This window comes from Sciurus vulgaris (assembly GCF_902686455.1).
Source record: "Sciurus vulgaris genome assembly, chromosome: X".
NCBI classification, from domain to species: domain Eukaryota; kingdom Metazoa; phylum Chordata; class Mammalia; order Rodentia; family Sciuridae; genus Sciurus; species Sciurus vulgaris.
Window position 1 is genome coordinate 102,913,064 of NC_136471.1, and position 17,848 is coordinate 102,930,911.

The following is a 17,848-nucleotide window of genomic DNA, read 5'->3' on the forward strand; positions in this document are numbered from 1 at the left end:
TTCTGAGAATGTCACTGAAAACGACAGCTTGTGACCTGTTGTCCAAAGCTGGTCTGAAGACCCAGCAAGCTTCCAGAAGTAGTTCAGCTTGAATAACAGCAGCAACGGGGACAGATGTGACTCTGCCAGCTGCTATTCCGAATGCTTCACATCTCGCTAGGTTCTCCTAACAACCCTGGAGTGAAGCATCCTCATTGGCCACCTGGGGAGATTGAAGCTCAGAGAGGTTCATTAACTTGCTCGTATTATACAGCGGGAAGTAGCAAGAGCCAGGCTTTGAACCTGGATTCCCAAGGCAACGCCAGCGCTTTAAGCCCCTGGCTGACCCTCTAGCAAGTGGGGGAGGGGCAGAGTAGACAGGGGCTACAGGAGTTGGTCTATGGGATCTGGTGTGTGTATGTTGCTGAGGACTGAACCCAGAGACTTGCAGACTGAGCTACATCACCAGCACCCCTGCCTTTTTTGGGGGAAGGGGGGACCAGAGATTGAATCCAGGGACACTTAACCACTGAGCCACATCCACAGCCCTTTTTTGTATTTTATTTAGAGACAGGGTCTCACTGAGTTGCTTAGGGCCTCCCTAAGTTGCTGAGGCTAGCTTTGAACTCAAGAGCCTCCTGCCTCAGCCTCCTGAGCTGTTGGGATTACAGGCGTGCGCCACCACACCCAGCCCCTTTTTAGTTTATGAGAGACTCTCGCTAAGTTGCTGAGGGTCTCTCTAGGTTGCCCAGGCTAGCCTCAAACTTGTGATCCTCCCACCTCAGCCTCCTGAGTGGCCCAGTTAGAGGAGTGTTTTTATAAACCTTAGTATCCATCAGAATCACCTGCAGGTGGTTGTAACTATGTGGAATCCTGAGTCTCATCCTGAACCTACTGAGTCAGAATGAAGGGCTGAGGAGGGACAGGTAGAAATCTATACATTTAACAAGTTCCCCTGGTGTTCAGAATCGCAGCCCAGAGGCAACTCTGAATCCCTGCAGAGATTCAGATGAAAGAGCAAATCTTAGCTTTTCCGCGTACTACCTGTGTGACTTTGGAAACGTTAACTAACCTCTCAGCCTTGGTTTTTCACAACTGTAAAATAAAAATAATACTTCTCCTCTTAAGATTTTTTGTGAGCTGGGTACAGTGGCAGGCGCCTGTAGTCCCAGCTGCTTGGGGAGGCTGGGCAATCTAGCAAGACCCTGTCTTGAAAAAACATTTTTATTGTGTGAAGTTTGAACTGAATCACTGTGCATATGGTACATTTCCAGCTATGTATTTTATTTTATTATTATTATGTTCTTGGTACCAGGGGTTGAACTCGGGGGCACTTAACCACTGAGCCACATCCCCAGTCCTATTTTGTATTTTATTTAGAGACAGGGTCTCACTGAATTGCTTAGGGCCTCGCTAAGTTGCTGAGGCTGGCTTTGAACTCTCCATCCTCCTGCCTCAGCCTCGGGAGAGGCTGGGATTACAGGCATGCGCCACCGCACCCGGCTCAGATATATCTTTTTAAATAATACAGATGCCCCTGATTTACGGTGGTTCAGCTGGTGATGATGCCAAAGTGGCAAACATTCAGTGGAAGGTGAAGTTTGAATGTTGAGTCTGGATCTTCTCCCAGGCTAATCTATGCCGTCCGCTCCTGTCTCACCCAGCAGAGACTGCAATTCCCTGTCAACTGTGTGGTCACAGGCAGCGCTGTATCGTGCGTGCGCTGTGTTGCTCAGCTAGGATGTGATGTAGGTTAGGTGCAATAAACGCATTTTTTTTGGCAGTACTGAGAATTGTAAGTACTTTTTTTTTTTTTTTTTGCGGTGCTGGGGATTGAACCCAGAGCCTTGTGCTTTCAAGGCAAGCACTCTATCGACTGAGCTATCTCCCCAGCCCCATTAAATACATTCTTTAGTGTATGTGTGTGTGTGTGTGTTACTGGGGATAGAACACAGAGCCTTGTGCATGCAAGGCAAGTGCTCTGCTATCGAGCCACATCTCCAGTCCTGTAAACACTTTTTTTTTTTTTTTTTTGGTACCAGAGATTGAACCCAGAGGTGCTTAACCACTGAGCCACCTCCCCAGCCCTCTTCTTTATTTAGAGACAGGGTCTCACTGAGTTGCTTAGGGCCTTGCTAAGTTTCTGAGGCTGGCTTTGAACTCTCGATCCTCCTGCCTCAGCCTCTGGAGACGCTGGGAGTACAAAAGTGCGCCACCGTACCCATCAGTAAATGCACTTTTCATGTGTGGTATTTTCAATTTATAATGGGTTTACTGGGACTTAAGCCCAACTTAAGTCAGGAGCAGCTATATATTTGTATCTTAACATATAAATATTACACAAAGTTCTGGTAGACCAAACCACTAATGATGCATGCCCCTAGGAGGAAAGTAAGGTAGCAGGGTAAGGGGTGGGGTGGAATGGGAGAGATGTCTACTTTTTACTCTATGCAATAGATTTTTAACTTTTAATAAAAAGAATATGTTAAAGTATCATATATACAAAAATTATTTAATCCAAACCAAAAAGGTTAAGTAGAATCAACCATAAAAAGTGTGGTGCTGGGGCCCGGCATGGTGGCCCAGGACTGTAATCCTGGCCACACGGGAGGCTGAGGCAGGAGGATCATGACTTCAAAGCCAGCCTCAGCGACTTAGCGAGGCGCTAAGCAACTCAGCGAGACCTGTCTCGGAATAAAAAATAAAAAGGGCTGGGGATGTCGCTCGGTGGTTAAGTGCCCCGGGTTCAATCCTTGGTACAAAAAAAAAAAAAAAGTGGCCGGCACACAGTAGGTGCTTAATTAACGGCAGCAGCTATTATCATCATCCACAGATATTTGTTGAATACCTATTATGTGCAAGTCATCATATTTAGTCTCCATCAGGAGGCACAGAAGTATAAGACAATGTCCCTGCTCTTACATGTACAAAAAAAAAAAAAGTCCCCAGCGAACGGCCCAATGGCAGCGTTTGCTTTGGATCCAATGAGTGCTATAGAAAAGGAGGACGTTAAGGGGGTGAAATGAGAGAGATCATTTCCAGCTGGCCTCTTCAGGGGCGGGAGGGTTTGAGTGAGGCTTTGAGCAAAGGGGAAGAATTCAATAGGCAGAAAAAGGGGGAAAGAAGATTCCAGTGGCAGAAAAGAGCTGGGTTCAAAGGGCAAAGGGACTTGCGAGGCATGCGCAGACGCTGAGTGGACATTTGGCCTGCGCCGACCGTCTGTGACGCAATCCTGTTGGATGGAAGCGGGGTCGGGCAGAGGCGGGCGGGCAAGGGCAGGCTGCCCACCCTTAGTTGGAAGAACACAGCCCCCGACTCCCGCCCTTCCACCCTTCTGCTGGTTGGAATAGACTGAGGCCAAGAAGAACTTTCTTACCAATTCTTTTCTGCTGTCCTTGCAGTGCTGGGGGTCAAACCCAGGTCTTGCAGGTGCTTGTTATTTTTATTTTATTTATTTATTTTTTTATTTTTTTGGTACCGGGGATTGAACCCTGGGATGTATTGCCCTTGAGCCACACTCCCAGCCCTTTTTATCTATTTTTTTAAATTCCCATTTTAATTTATTTTTGGGTACCAGGGTTCGAACCCAGGGGCACTTAACCCTGAGCCACATCCCCAGCCCTATTTTGTATTTTATTTAGAGACAGGGTCTCACTGAGTTGCCTAGGGCCTCGCTAAGTTGCTGAGGCTGGTTTCAAACTCGTGATCCTCCTGCCTCAGCCTCCCGAGCCCCTGAGCCCCTGAGATGGCAGGTGTACGCCACCGTGCCGGGCTTGGTCGTGCTTTCTTAACAATCCTTGAGGGAAACAGGAAGGAAAATAGGCACAAGGTCCATCCCCACCCTGACTCGCTCTGGCCCAAGCTTGCAGAGCCCGCCTAGTGCATTGTGGGTGCAGATCGGAGGGTACATGTCTGGGTGCAGCGTGTGCACGCGTGTGCCAACCGTGTGGTGCGTGTGGTCCCTGCTGCATGAGCGTGCGCGCTAGGATGACACGCGGTATTTCCTGTGATCGTGTGATCGCTGGCTTGAATTATGAGTGCCGTGCGTGCTAACCGCATTCCTGAAGGCTGATCTTTCTGAGCAACAACAAAGAGGGCAGAGAAAACCCAGCAGCCGTCAAATCCAGTGTCCACCCAACGTGCCATCTGCCTCTGGCGGTCAGGACCAGGTGCGGGGGAGAGGTGAAACGCAGGGGAGTGAGGTGGTCCCAGATAGAGCTGGTGGCATTCAGATTCCTGACACCAGTCGACTTTTCCCTTCATCAGCAAAACACCCCACGGTCGGTCTGTATTTGGCTGCGTAAAAGAATGTTCCCCGCAGCCTTCCCGGATCTGGAGCCTGTGTGTGTGTATACACAGGGTGTACAGAGACAGCGAGAGATAAACACTTTTTTAAAAAGTCAAAGCTTGATTAGCAGAACACCACGAGGCCCTGGGAAATTGAGTTTAAGAAAAATTTGGATAATTGGAACAGCATATAATATCAAGAATGTTAAATACATAAGTCGGCTCAGCACGCAGAGTTTATGGCAAGCTCTGATTAAAATGAAGTTTCTGATAATCAAAGTTTTAATGGCAGAGGCTCATTTGAATTTCTTCTGGATAAAAGGGAGATTAGATAGCGAGTGCATGGAATATCTTGTGATATTTTCCATTCTTCCCAATTCCGGTTGGGTCACAGAAATGCTTTTGAGATATTTATTGTGCAAAAAGTACTCCGGCTTCTGGTCTGCCCCAAACTAGCCAAAACAGGACTTGCCACAGATGTGTTTATCAGATTGCACTGCAAATTTGAGCTGAGGAAAGCCTGTCTATCGTCTAAGTAATTTCAAAATCAAAGCCATCCCAGGCACACCAGAAGCCTAGAGCAGACAAGAGATAGGCCAAGTTTATAAACTTCCATAATATGTTTATTGCATGAATGGCAATTACCCAATATTCCTGCCCTCCTGGGTCTTAGATCGAAATATTTCCACAGAAAGAAATCTGTGTTTGACTGCATCGAACCAGTCATAATTCCAGATGTCTGTAATATTCCCGTGCCAGGCGCGGGGGTGGGAGAGAAGATGACGAAGCTGCTGATAATTCTGTTACCGTTTCGTCCTACTGGGAGGTGACGGTGACGGTGGCGGTGGCCTGTGTAGTGGAACAGCTCGTCTCCTTAAGGATCAAGTGGCTTAGGAGTGGTCATTGGATTCAGGGGACCTGGCCATCCCCAGCCACGGGCAGATTTCTTGTCCACCTCTGGAAACCTGACAGGTCACATCAGAGACATGATTTCTTAATGAAATGGTGGAGTGTACCTAATTTACACCGGGCCAGAAAATGCCGACAGGGCACAAAGGCCACTTGTTTCTGTTGTCGCAGGGAGCACATGTGGGCCACATCAGTTAGGAATGAATCAGAGCGGCGTTCCAGGGCAGCCTGCTGAGAAAATTGCCTGCTTTCGCTCTCCTCTAAGGAGTTAAAGATATTTACTGCGTGCGTCCAGGTCGCTCCATTCAGCCCTGTTCGATGGAAGCCGTTCCTGGGCATGAATAAAAAAAGCGAGAATGTTCCATAGAATCATCATTGGGATTTATTCTCTCCTTTCCTCTGGGGCTCTTCTGGCTAACATTACACATCACAACACCCCATTAAAGGCAGGCAAGGTATTCGCTTCCCATGTGGTACATGTGGTAAGAGTGACAAGCAGGTTTTGCCTCTGTGACACTTTATAGCCAACAGGATAGATTTCCGCTCCCCAGCACGCCAAAGGGGAAAGTAATCTGAGGCTTGGTGTGCTGTGGCCAGAGAGGTCAGGGCTTGTTCTGATCACCATGGGGCTGGGGGTGGGTCTTACATTCTGGAGATTTTTTTTTTTTTTTTTTTTATGGGTACCAGGGATTGAACCACTGGGCCACATCCCCATTTTTTTATTTTTTGTTTTGAGACAGGGTCTAGGTAAGTTGTTGAGGCTGGCCTCAAACTTGCGATCCTCCTGCCTTAGCCTCCAGAGTCACTGGGATTACAGGCATGTGCCACCACACCCAGCCAATTCTGGAATTTTTGACCTCTTCTGGAGACCAGGGTAAAGGCATTGGTCGTGATCAGTGCAACAGAGAGTGAGGGCAAGAGAAGTTTCTCCACTGATCTCTGTAATAGTCTCCAAAGGTGAGGGCGTATAGACCTTAAGTAGTACACCAGACAGTCCTTTGAAGGGTAAGGTTACAAACTGAATTGTGAAACCCCCCCAAATAAGTTTAACTGTTGAAGTCCTAACCCCAGGACCTCAGAATTCACCTCATTTGGAGATAAGACCTTGTTTTAGTCAGGTTTTTCACTGCTGTGACTAACACACCCAACCAGAACAATTGTAGAGGAAGAAAAGTTCATTTGGGGGCTCACGGTTTCAGAGGTCTCCCTCCATAGAAGGCTGGCTCCATTCCTCAGGGCTCCAGATGAGGGAGAACATCATGGCGGAAGAGTGTGGTGGAGGGAAGCAGCTCACATGATGATCAGGAAGCAGAGACTCCACCCTCCAGATGCAAATATCCACCCCATGGCCACGCCCCCAATGCCCCACCTCCTCCAGCCACACCCACCTGCCTCCAGTGACCACTCAGTTAATCCCTATCAGATCAATTCACTGATTGAGTTAAGACCCTGACAACCCAATCATTTCTCCTCTGAATCTTCTGGCATTGTCTCACATGTGAGCTTTTGGGGGACACCTCACTTCCAAACCATAACAGACTTTTAAAGAGGTATGGCATCTAAATGAGGTCATTTGGGTATGTCCTAATCCAATATGACTGACGTCCTTATAATTGGGGAAAATTTGGACAGACATGTAGAGGGAACATGAAATAAACAACTATAGAGAGAATATGTCCATCTAGAATGCAGATCCTAATTTTTCAGTCTCCAGGGATCAAATTAATACCATTTGCTTGGTACCTTAGCAGTGTCTCCCATTATGGGAAGAATACACTTCCCCACCTTAGTGAAGTTGGCTTTGACCACATGATTTGCTTTGGCCTATGGGATATTAGCAGTCCTGACTTGTGAGCAGGCACTTCAAAGACATTGTGCTGGTATGCTTTATCTTTTTGAGCTTCTGCCATCACCAGTAGTAGCTGTGATGTCAGTTGTGACATCACCTGGGTACCTGTGGTCACATCAGCTTGGCCTTCACACCTGCACAAAAGCTGCATCTAGAACCAAGTCCACCGAGTTGCAGTCTGCAAGAGCCATGTCTGGCCAAGATCAATCAAACCCCCACAGCCCATCAGGACCATAAGCTAGTGGGGCATGCAGCTATTGCCCTGAGCCACTGAGCTTTGGAGTGTTTGTTATGCAGCAATAGCTGACTATTACAGTCACCAACAGTCACCAGCACGGGCCATGCAGATTAACCCGGGTCCCTCATTCAGGCTGTATGTCAGTGCTCAGCTTCCAGCATGGCATGGACGGAGGGAAAGACGGAAGTCCCAGAACTTAGAGAAGTCATTGATAACATCTCCTCACACCATCCTTCACTCTCGTCAAATGCCTCTCATGAGTGCCACATTCAGTGGATTGGTCTGAGAGCTCTTCTGTCTTGTCCCCTCAGGACACTTCCCCTTAAAGCCCAGCGGCCATGCTTTGAAGAAGTCACCTAAAGAGGTCACACAGTGAGGCCTCACTCAACAACCCCAGCCGAGGTCCCTGGGAACAGCCAATATCAACACGAGACTGGAAGCAAATGAGCCATAGGATGATTCTGATCGCTGACCACCAAGGACCCCCGTCCCTTAAGCCACCCCAGAAGATGCCTCACGGAACAGACAAACTGGACTCATTGACCTCACCCAGACTGGGAATAAACAAAAGCAGACCTGGAAAAAACCAAATGGCGGCTATTGTTTCCAGCTTTCCCTCGCGGGTGGCTCCGTATGCAGCCGTTGACACCCAGAGACCACCTGGGGGAAGCGGAGTCCAGCCAATACAGGGACTGCGGTGACTTCAGGTCCTCCGACGGGGCCAAACCTACATCACTGGGCTTCCGTAGGCCGCCAGAGGGGCGATTGTCCCCAAATCCCACCCACTTTGACAATTTCCAATCTTCTTCCGACAGCTGTCTTCCTAAGGAGATTTTTTGTTTGTTTGTTGTGTTGTTTTTTTGTTTTGTTTTGTTTGTTTTAAATTAACGTCGATCAAGCTCCGGACAGAGTTTAAAGAGGGTAAATGTACAGAAGGAAAAGGGTGGACTGGGGAGTTGAGCTCGAGGCTAGAATAATCAAGGTTAAACGGCAGCTTTGCATTTGGTATTTATAGAATTTTCCATGGTTGGTGTGAGGGATTTAAAACCAGGCTGCGCAGGGAAGCTCTTTCAGCTCTGAAAGGAGGGAAGGGATTGGAGCGCAACGAAGGGACACTGCCTGGTTCAGAGTTTTCAAAGGCGACATCGTCAGGCTGCTTTGCTGCTTCAGCAGGGTGTCCCTGGGTCCTCTAAAATCTTATGCCTCCTTGGCCACCTGTTTTTGAAGGAGTGTTACTCATGTGTTCCTTGACATGAGCAGAGGCTGGTATGAGAGGCTGGTGTTCTGGGCACCCAGTGGAGGCCACTAGAGGTGCCCGTGGAGGCCCAAGATGGAGGTGAAGACAGAAGGACGTGGCCCCTGCGCACGCCGGCTGCCTCGCAGCTGCCCGCCAGGCCGGAATGCAAACTCATGGAACTCACCTCTGCTTTTCCGTTCGGTTTCCTCTTGCCTCCTCTTTTTGCCTCCTATGTGCAGCCTTGAACTTCAGAGAAAGCAGTCTGTCCTTCAGTTTCTCCTTGTTTGTGCTCAGGACACAGCTGTGCCCTTGGGCTTTCCTGATGCATGGTGGGATCAGGAGAGGTCAGAGGAAGAGACGTCAAGGGGTGTCCATGCGACTGGCTCCAACTGCTTCTCCCAGGCCAGGTGTGGTGGCGCACATATGGAATCCCAGGGACTTGGGAGGCTGAGGCAGGAGGATCTCCAGTGAGTTCAAAGCCAGCCTCAGCAACTTAGCGAGGCCCTAAGCAACTCAGTGAGACCCTGTCTCTAAATAAAATTAAAGACTGGGGATTCAGCTCAGAGGCAGAACTCTCCCGGATTCAATCCCCAGTACAGGAAGGAAGGAAGGAAGGAAGGAAGGAAGGAAGGAAGGAAGGAAGGGAGGGAGGGAGGGCTCAGTGGTACAGCACTTGGATAGCATGTGACACCCTGTCACATGAGACCCTGGATTCCATTCCCAATACCACACACACACAAAAAGTGGATACACTGTGCTGTTAGACTGCACATACAAATTTGTCACAATGATTCCCACCATTTCGTACACTCATAATACACCAATTTAAAATGTGGAAAACAGTTTTCATTAAAACTGTGGATTTCAACATTTAAAAAAATGTGGGTCGGATGGATTGCTGATTCCAGGGGAGGGGAACAGGGAGGATCAACTTTATGGAATAGGATTCATTTAGGGAGATGAAAATATTTTGGAACTAGACAGAGATGGTGGTCGTACAACATTGTGAATTCACTAGAAGCCACCAAATTGTTCACTTTGAAATGGTTAATTTCAGGTCATGTGAATTTTGCCTCAATTTCTAAAACAGTGGGTTAGGAAGAGATTGAATGGGAACAGAGAAAACGGAAAACTGTTTAGTGTGTCACCAGGATAGGACTGTTTGGTGGATTCCTTTTGATTTCTGGGGAAAAAAAAGTGTTCAAACACAGTTTGTGGAATACATTTTTATGTTCAAGAAAAACCTGTCTAGTAGAAAGTCTATCATAAAAAAAAACCAGTCTATTAACTATAGTCAAACCTTTTACCTTTTCTTAAGACTTGTGGGACAAGATCAGTGAAGAGAAAAACCATAAGGCAAGAGAAATTGAGAATTTGTTTTGTTTTGTTTTGAACCAGGGATTGAACCCAGGGGTGCTTAACCACTGAGCCACATCACCAATCCTATTTTGTGTTTTATTTAGAGACAGGATCTCACTGAGTTGCTTAGGGCCTCGCTGCTGCTGAGGCTGGCTTTGAACTTGCAATCCTCCTTCCTCAGCCTCCTGAGCCACTGGCATTACAGAAATTGAGGATATTGTGTGTCACTTTTAAACACATATTATGTGTCATATATTAATATATTAATAATAAAGGACATATATTAATAATCAAGAATATAAGAGATGATCACAACATGTCCTTACCAATCAAAAATACACAATCAGGACCAAGTGTGGTAATGCACGCCTGTAATCCCAGTGACTGGGAGGCTGAGGCAGGAGGATGGCGAGTTCGAGGCCAGCCTCAGCAACTTAGCAAGGCCCTCAGCAACTCAGCGAGACCCTGTCTCTAAATAAAATAAAAAGGACTGGGGATGTGGCTCAGTGGTTAAACGCCCCCGGGTTCATATATAAAATTGTATCCATGGCATCCCCAGCATGGTGCTGGGTCCTATATAAGGTCCAGAGAGAGGTGGGAGGTGGACTTTGTGCTCGTGGAGGGACGCTGGAGCATTCAATTGCGTGATACCCACTATGAGCACGTGAAGTCAGAGGACAAAGGCTAAGGCCCCCACGGGGTGTGGGGCACGGGGTCAGACTTGGAGGAATGGGCAGAGTTCGGGCATCACAGTGAAGAGAGGGACCCTCTTGAGTGTCAAGAGGGAACAGGCGGGAGAAGGGCGGGGAGAACAGGAGGTGTGCCGGAGGCCGAGTTGAGCGCAGTGTCCCTTGAGGGAGAGAAACAGCTGGAAATAGGCAGAGGCGGCTGAGCCACGGTTGGCTCCTGAGCGAGGGGTGACAGCCGTCTCTTTAGACGTTCACTCTGCCAAAATGACAGCAGGCTGCAGATCGTTCCCTTTTTTCCCGTGGGAACTCAGACAGACCACAATACTGCCAGAGCTCCCAGCCCTGACACAGGTGCAGTAGCAGGAAATAACTGAAGAGTCCCTCTTCTCGGCCAGGTGCCGTCATCCCAGCAGTTTGGGAGGCTGAGGCAGGAGGATCGCAAGTTGGAGGCCAGCCTCAGCAGCTTAGTGAGGCCCTGAACAACTCGGTGACACCCTGTCTCTAAATAAAAAATAAAAAGGGCCGGGGATGTGGCTCAGTGGTGAAGCACCCCTGGGTTCAATCCCCAGCACCAAAGAAAGAAAGAATCCCTCTTCTCTCATTGATGGTGTAGAGTTCCCTGTCCCCAAAGGGAACACGCTGACAGAATGACAGTATATCCGGTTAAAGATGGAGGACTGAACGTGTGCCTTCCATTCCTGTGCTTCCTCCCAAAACCTCATTAAAATACAGGAAAGGGACTTGTTTGTTGATTAGTTGGTTTGTTTGGGTACTGGGGCGCTCGACCCCTGAGCCACATCCCCAACCCTTTTTCTTATTTTATTTGGAGACAGGGTCTCCCCGAGTTGCTAAGGCTGACCTTGACCTCAGCCTCCCAAATTGCTGGAATTACAGGCGTGCACCCCGCACCCATGTAAGCCACAGGCTCTTTAAACAGCATTCACCTGCAAGTATAAAGAGCAGGAAGAAGTCAAGGGCATAGCGCTTGGGAAGCTGGCAGGTGCGAGGTTGTACGGTGACTAACTCCTAGCAGGGCTCAGAAAGCTGACTCTGAACTTGGCATTGGGAAAGCAGAGGAGCTGCCTGAACTGCATGAAAGAAACTTCCCTCTCCCAGCAGACTCAGAAGTGGGAACCGCCAGATGCTTCTGGAAGTCAGAGTAAACCAGGACCCAAACCAAGTCCGCTGAAGCAGCCACGGTATTCAGATGCCATTCCCTGCTCTGTGTGGCTGAGGGACTGTGCCTCCGCCACCACCGCCTGGACACAAGAGTGGACTTGTATTACTGGGAGACAGTTTTTAGAAGCGGGGAGGTGTCTTTGGATAGCAAAGTCACCTGTTGTTGAGGATAGGGTGCCCAGGGGACAACAAGGAGGTTCCATGCAAATTCTCACGCTAGGCCCGCCACTCAGCGCCTAGGAGCGTGACATTCAGGAGATTGACTACGCATGAGAAGGCTCCGCCACCAGGCCAGGGGACGCACACCTACTGGGCAGGCTGAGGCAGGAAGATCGCAAATTCAAGGGAAGCCTCAGCAACGTACTGAGACCCCTGTCTGAAAATAACATTTTTAAAAAAGGTCCCCAGCACCGCAAAAACAAGAAACAAACAAACAAAACAAAGCACTCAGGACAGGCTGGCTGGGATCACTGCAGCGCAGGGTCCTCACGCTTGGGGCTGCATCAGAATCCCTGGAGTGTTTGCAGAACGAAGACTTCCCTGTCCAGCCTTGGGGTTTCTAATGCAGTAAATCTGAGATGGGGTCCTGATGATGTTTTATTTTTACCCCTTTGGTACCAGGGATTGAACTCAGGGGTGCTGAACCACCAAGCCGCATCCCCAGCCCTTTTTTGTGTTTTATTTAGAGACAGGCTCTCACTGAGTTGCTTAGGGCCTCGCTGAGTTGCTGAGGCTGGCTTTGAACTCTCAATCCTCCTGCCTCAGCCTCCTGAGCTGCTGGGATGACAGGCATGCGCCACCGCACCCGGCCCCTTTTTAGTTTATGAGAGACTCTCGCTAAGTTGCTGAGGCTGATTTTGAACTCGCGATCCTCCTGCCTCAGCCTCCTGAGTCACTGGGATTATGAGCAGGCACAGAATATGCATGTCTTAGACGTCCCCAGGGTATACCAATGCTGCTGATCTGGGGACCACACTTCAAAATGCACTGCGGTAGACAGAAGTCTGCAATTGGCCAACGTGGTGCACACACATAGAACTTTCCCTAGGCTCAGCTGTAAAATGTGGACAGATCCCCAGGGTTCACCAGGCACATCCAAAGAAAACCTCTAACATGAACCACCAAGACCAAGACAGAAAGATCAAGCAACCAGGAGGAAGCAGGTTACACTGAGGAATGTAAAACACACACACACACACACACACACATACACACACACACACACACACACACACACACACCTACCTATCAACCTATCAATCATGTCCCAAGGGAGGTTTTTGTGATTGTCTGTTTGTTTGCAGCGCTGGAGATGGAACCCAGGGCCTCGCACATGCTAACCAAGCCTCTACCACTGAACCACATCCCCAGCCCTGGGAGGTATTATTTTATTTTACTTTATTTATTTCTTAAAAATATTTTATGTATTTATTTTTACGTGGTGCTGAGTATGGAACCCAGGGCCTCACACGTGCCAGGCAAGCGCCCTACCACTGAGCCACAACCCCAGCCTGAGGTGTTATTTTAATTGCAATAAAAAAGCATCACTCAAGGAATAAAAAGAATCTTTCAGAGAATAAAAATTCAACCATTGGAGACTAAAAATATGAGAGCACAAATGAAAAATTAAGTAGAAGGTTTGGGAAGTTGGGAACATTTCCCAGGAAACAGAGGAAAGTAAAAGAGATTATAAATAGAAAGGTTTCTTAAAAAAAAAAAAAGAAAAAAAAAAAGATTAGTCCAAATTGTAAATAGAAGGAGTTGTAGAAAGAATAGAGAAACTGAGGGAAACAAAATGTCAATGAAATTATTCAAGAAAGTTCCTATAGGGGGCAGGGGCGACTGCCTGTAATCCCAGCAGCTCCGGAGGCTGAGGCAGGAGGATCTGGAGTTCAAAGCCAGCCTCAGCAACTCAGCGAGGCCCTCAGCAACTCAGCGAGACCCTGTCTCTAAATAAAATACAAAAATAAAATACAAAAAAGGGCTGGGGATGTGGCTCAGTGGTTCAATGCATATCATCATGAATTTTCAGGACCCTGGGAACAAAGATCCTAAATGCTTTTAAAGAGAAACCATGAAGAGGCAAGAAACAGAATGCCTTTGAACTTCTGGGGCTGGGCCTGTGGCTCAGTGGTAGAGCGCTTGCATAGCACGTTTGAGGCACTGGGTTCCATCCCCAGCATCGCATAAATATAAATAAATGAAATTAAGGTGTTGTGTCCATCTACAACTAAAAAATAAAATTATTTTAAAAAAAGAATGCCTTTGGATTTCTCAACAGCAACCCTGGACTTTGGGAGTAAATGGGAAAATGCCTTCAAAATCATCAAGGAAAAATGACCCAACTTAAAATTCTATAGCCAGCCAAACTATCAAGGATGTGTGTGGAAACTCTTTCTCTAACATGCAGGATCTCAGAAAAACTGCTGTCCCCGCATCTCTCCTCAGGAACCTACTGGAAGAGAGGATCTACCAAAATGTTAGGAAAAATCAAGAGAGGGGAAAATGTGGGATCCAGGAAGTTGGGGATGCACCCCAAAATAGAGTCAGAGGGAATTTCCACAATGAGGAGAGGAGGAGGTTCCAGAATGAGTGTCCCAATCACTGGAAGCAACCAGTCACCTGGAGCGACTCACAAGCCTCTTGGTAAGCTGTCTGTCTCCCATACTACAAAGGGACAAGAATCATCGGCTATACAACTCCTCTGTCATCGTTTCGATTGTTTCTAAGTCTCCCAGTGTGCAATTCCCAATGTCCAAATGCAGACAGTATCGTGTGCAGAACGGAAACTGGCGACTGGCCCTGGTCTCTGCTTTATTGAACAAGAGCTTGCTGGCATTTAGTTAGATGTTATCGATCCTGGGGTATTTATTTATTTATTGCAGTACTGAGAATTGAACGCAGGGGTGCTCTACCACAGTGCTACATCCCTGGCCCGTTTTTATTTTGGACAGGACCTTGCTAAATTGCTGAGGCTGGCCTCCAGCTCGCGATCCTCCTGCCTTAGCCTCCTGAGTGACTGGGGTTACATTCTACCACTTTTCAGAGTGTCCAATGTAGGACTCATGACAATAGAAAAAAAATATTCCAACTGGTTAAAATCAGTAACAAGTTCTGTCAATGGGCCAAAAATAATTGCACACACACACACACAAATCCATCCTGTTACTCCATGACGCAATCAAGAGTTCCCTAAAAGAGGACAAGGCTTTGGGTCCCACCCTGCTTTCTGCTGCTTGCCCACATGTCTATTGGCATCAGATCTGCTATTTTGCTGCCGCCATTATTCTCCACACACACCATTTTACAATCCAGATTGTTAGCCCACTAACTTCCTAGCCAGCCATTGGTCCAGATTGTTAACCTGCCAACATCCTCGCCAGCCATTGGTGTGATTGCTATTGGCCCACGAAATTCCACTACTTAAGAATCTCTCTCTCTCTCTCTCTCCCTTTCTCTCTCTCTCTCTTCTCTTTCTCTCTCTCCCTTTTCTCTTTCTCTCTTCTCTTTCTCTCTCTCTCTCCCTTTCTCTCTCTCTCTCTTCTCTTTCTCTCTCTCCCTTTTCTCTTTCTCTCTTCTCTTTCTCTCTCTCTCTCCCTTTTCTCTTTCTCTCTCTTCTCTCTCTCTCTCTCTCTCCCTCTCTCTTTCTCTCTCTTTTCTCTTTCTTCTCTCTCTCTCTTTTCTCTTTCTCTCTCTTTTCTCTTTCTTCTCTCTCTCTCTTCTCTTTCCTCTATTTCTCTCTCTCTCTCTCTCCCTTTTCTCTTTCTCTCTCTTCTGCTCTCTCGGTTCTCTCTGCATCCCTCTGCCTCGTTTCTCTCTCTCTTCTCCTCTCTCGTCGTGCGTCTCTCTCTCTCATGCGGCCTCGATTCCGGTCTCTCTCTCTCTCTCCTGCTGTGGGCAGACACTCTGCCTGTCTGCTTAATAAAATCTCTTGCATGAGTTCCCAGTTGAAAGGTGCAGAGTGGTTTCTGGGTGCTTTTCAACGTCCCCTGCCCATTCTGAGCAGCAGCCCCAACCACCGCAGTGAGCTCCCCTGCAGATCTGGAAGCCCTCTCCAACTTCTGCACCCCAGCCCTAACGCCTCGTCTCCATTGGACCAGGGTCATGTGCAGGCAGAGCCCGTGCGCAGGCTGGCAGCCCCCACCTCATGCTCCCTAAGCCAAGCTCCCTCCCAGCATCCCAAGGCTGCTCGCCGCCCACCTTCCCTTGGACTGTGGCCAGGGGAGGGTGGAGAATGTCCATCATCCGTCTTCGAATCCAAGCACCTAGCGCAGAATCTGGCATGGAACAGTGAACAATAAATACTTGCAGACGGAATGAATAAATGAATGAATAAATTAAATAAATGCATGAATGAATATGACCCAGGGGCTTTAGTAAATGCCACATGAATTTATTGTGTCATGTGACTGATAAAAAAAACTGCTAATTCCCAAGGCTGATACTGTCCACCGGAGTGCGTCGACCATTTTACAACTTTAATTTCTCTCTTACTCTTTAGGATAAAAACTATACATAAAGTTGTAAATATTCACTGAGATTAATTTCTTTTTTATTTGTAGACTAAAATCAATGGCACTAGTGTCCGTGGATGATTGACATGCAGACTGCTGCTCATGAATGCCCTTACCTGGCCCAGATGACAGAGGGTCATGGTCACAGGGGCCACCTGTGTGACTCCTTCAGTGGCAGCATATTGTGATCTATTGCAGTTACTGGTGCCTAGTGATACGGACTTACTGATCATGTGACCTAGTTTTAACTTAACCCCCAAATGAACCAGAGGGCTTAAAAAGATTCCTTTAAAGAAGCCGTGTGTTAAAAATAATACTAATAATACCCAGAACAAGATGGAGGCAGGGCAGGGCACAGTGGCACATGCCTGTAATCCCAGCGGCTCTGGAGGCTGAGGCAGGAGGATTGCAAGTTGGAGGCCAGCCTCAGCAACTTAGCAAGGCCCTAGCAACTCAGTGAGATCCTGTCTCTAAATAAAATACAAAATAGGACTGGGACGTGGCTCAGTGGTTGAGTGCCCCTGAGTTCAATCCCTGGTACAAAAAAATTTAAAAAAAGATGCAGGCAGAGCAGATGTTCTGTCTAGTATGAGCTCTTTGTCAGTCACATTATGAGGCAAAAACAACCATAATCTAATCAGATCTGAAATGAAGTCGGCCCTCAAATGGAAAAAAATCAAGAGACAATTTGAAACACGAGCTTCCAATCACCACCACAATTTTAATGACAGGCATCGTGTATTGGGACCAGCTCGTGAGTGGCAGAAATCGTCGTTAACCGGAAATAAATACATCGGATTACAAAGGAAGCCGATGACATTGAAATCATTACCAAACGATTAAAACAAATTTGGGATATAGAAATTTATGGGCTTCTCTATTAAATCATTAAATAACAAGGTCCTGTGGCAGGTTTAATAACTACAATCGTTTCATAGTGCTGATGAGCATAAATGATATTCCAAGACGTCTGCCACATTGGGAATGTGATTTCAATTGGGGACAAAGTCCCAGGTAGAGCTAATAGTAGTGTGCTTTGTTGCCTGCATTCATACTTGAACGAAATGCTCAATGTCCATTAGAGTCAAGTGAAATGAAGAGGCCCTTTCTCCCTACCAAACTCCTGGCCCCAGGAGCTCTATCTGAACCTCAGGTTGAGTCCCTGGCCTACAGTAAAATATGGGCTATTGGTCCTGTCCCTTAGACCATCACTAGCAGGTGTTCTGTTAAAGAAATAGTTAGGCCCAGCTTGGTGGCACACACCTGTAATCCCAGTGACTCAGGAGGCTGAGGCAGGAGGATTGAAAGTTTGCGGCCAGCCTCGGCAACTTAGTGAGGCCCTGTTCAAAATTGAAAAAGGTCTGGACTGGGGATGCACCCCTGGGTTCAATCTCTGGTACCAAAATATAAAAAATACAAAAGGCAGGGGCCTGAGGATGTAGCTCCGGGGTCTGGGGTGTAGCTTAGTGGTGGAATATTCACCTAGCATGCCCTGGGTTCCATCCCAGCACCAGAAATAATAACAATAATAATAATAATAATTTTTTTTAAAATTATAACCAGCTTTCAACTGAGTCAGAAACCACACATAAATCTTCTTACAAGCAG

At 47.5% G+C, this 17,848-nt stretch overlaps 1 long non-coding RNA gene across 1 annotated transcript in view; it reads right to left on the minus strand.

Annotated features, from left to right (window-relative positions):
- Positions 1 to 4,893: 4,893 nt before the first annotated feature.
- LOC306650737 overlaps positions 4,894 to 17,848 on the minus strand; it is a 29,456-nt gene continuing 16,501 nt past the window's right edge. Inside the window, exons 2-3 of the long non-coding RNA XR_013760997.1 lie at positions 8,684 to 8,818; positions 4,894 to 5,506 (exon numbers count right to left, since the gene is read on the minus strand). This is a non-coding gene — a long non-coding RNA (uncharacterized lncRNA). The remainder of the gene's footprint in view (positions 5,507 to 8,683; positions 8,819 to 17,848) is intronic.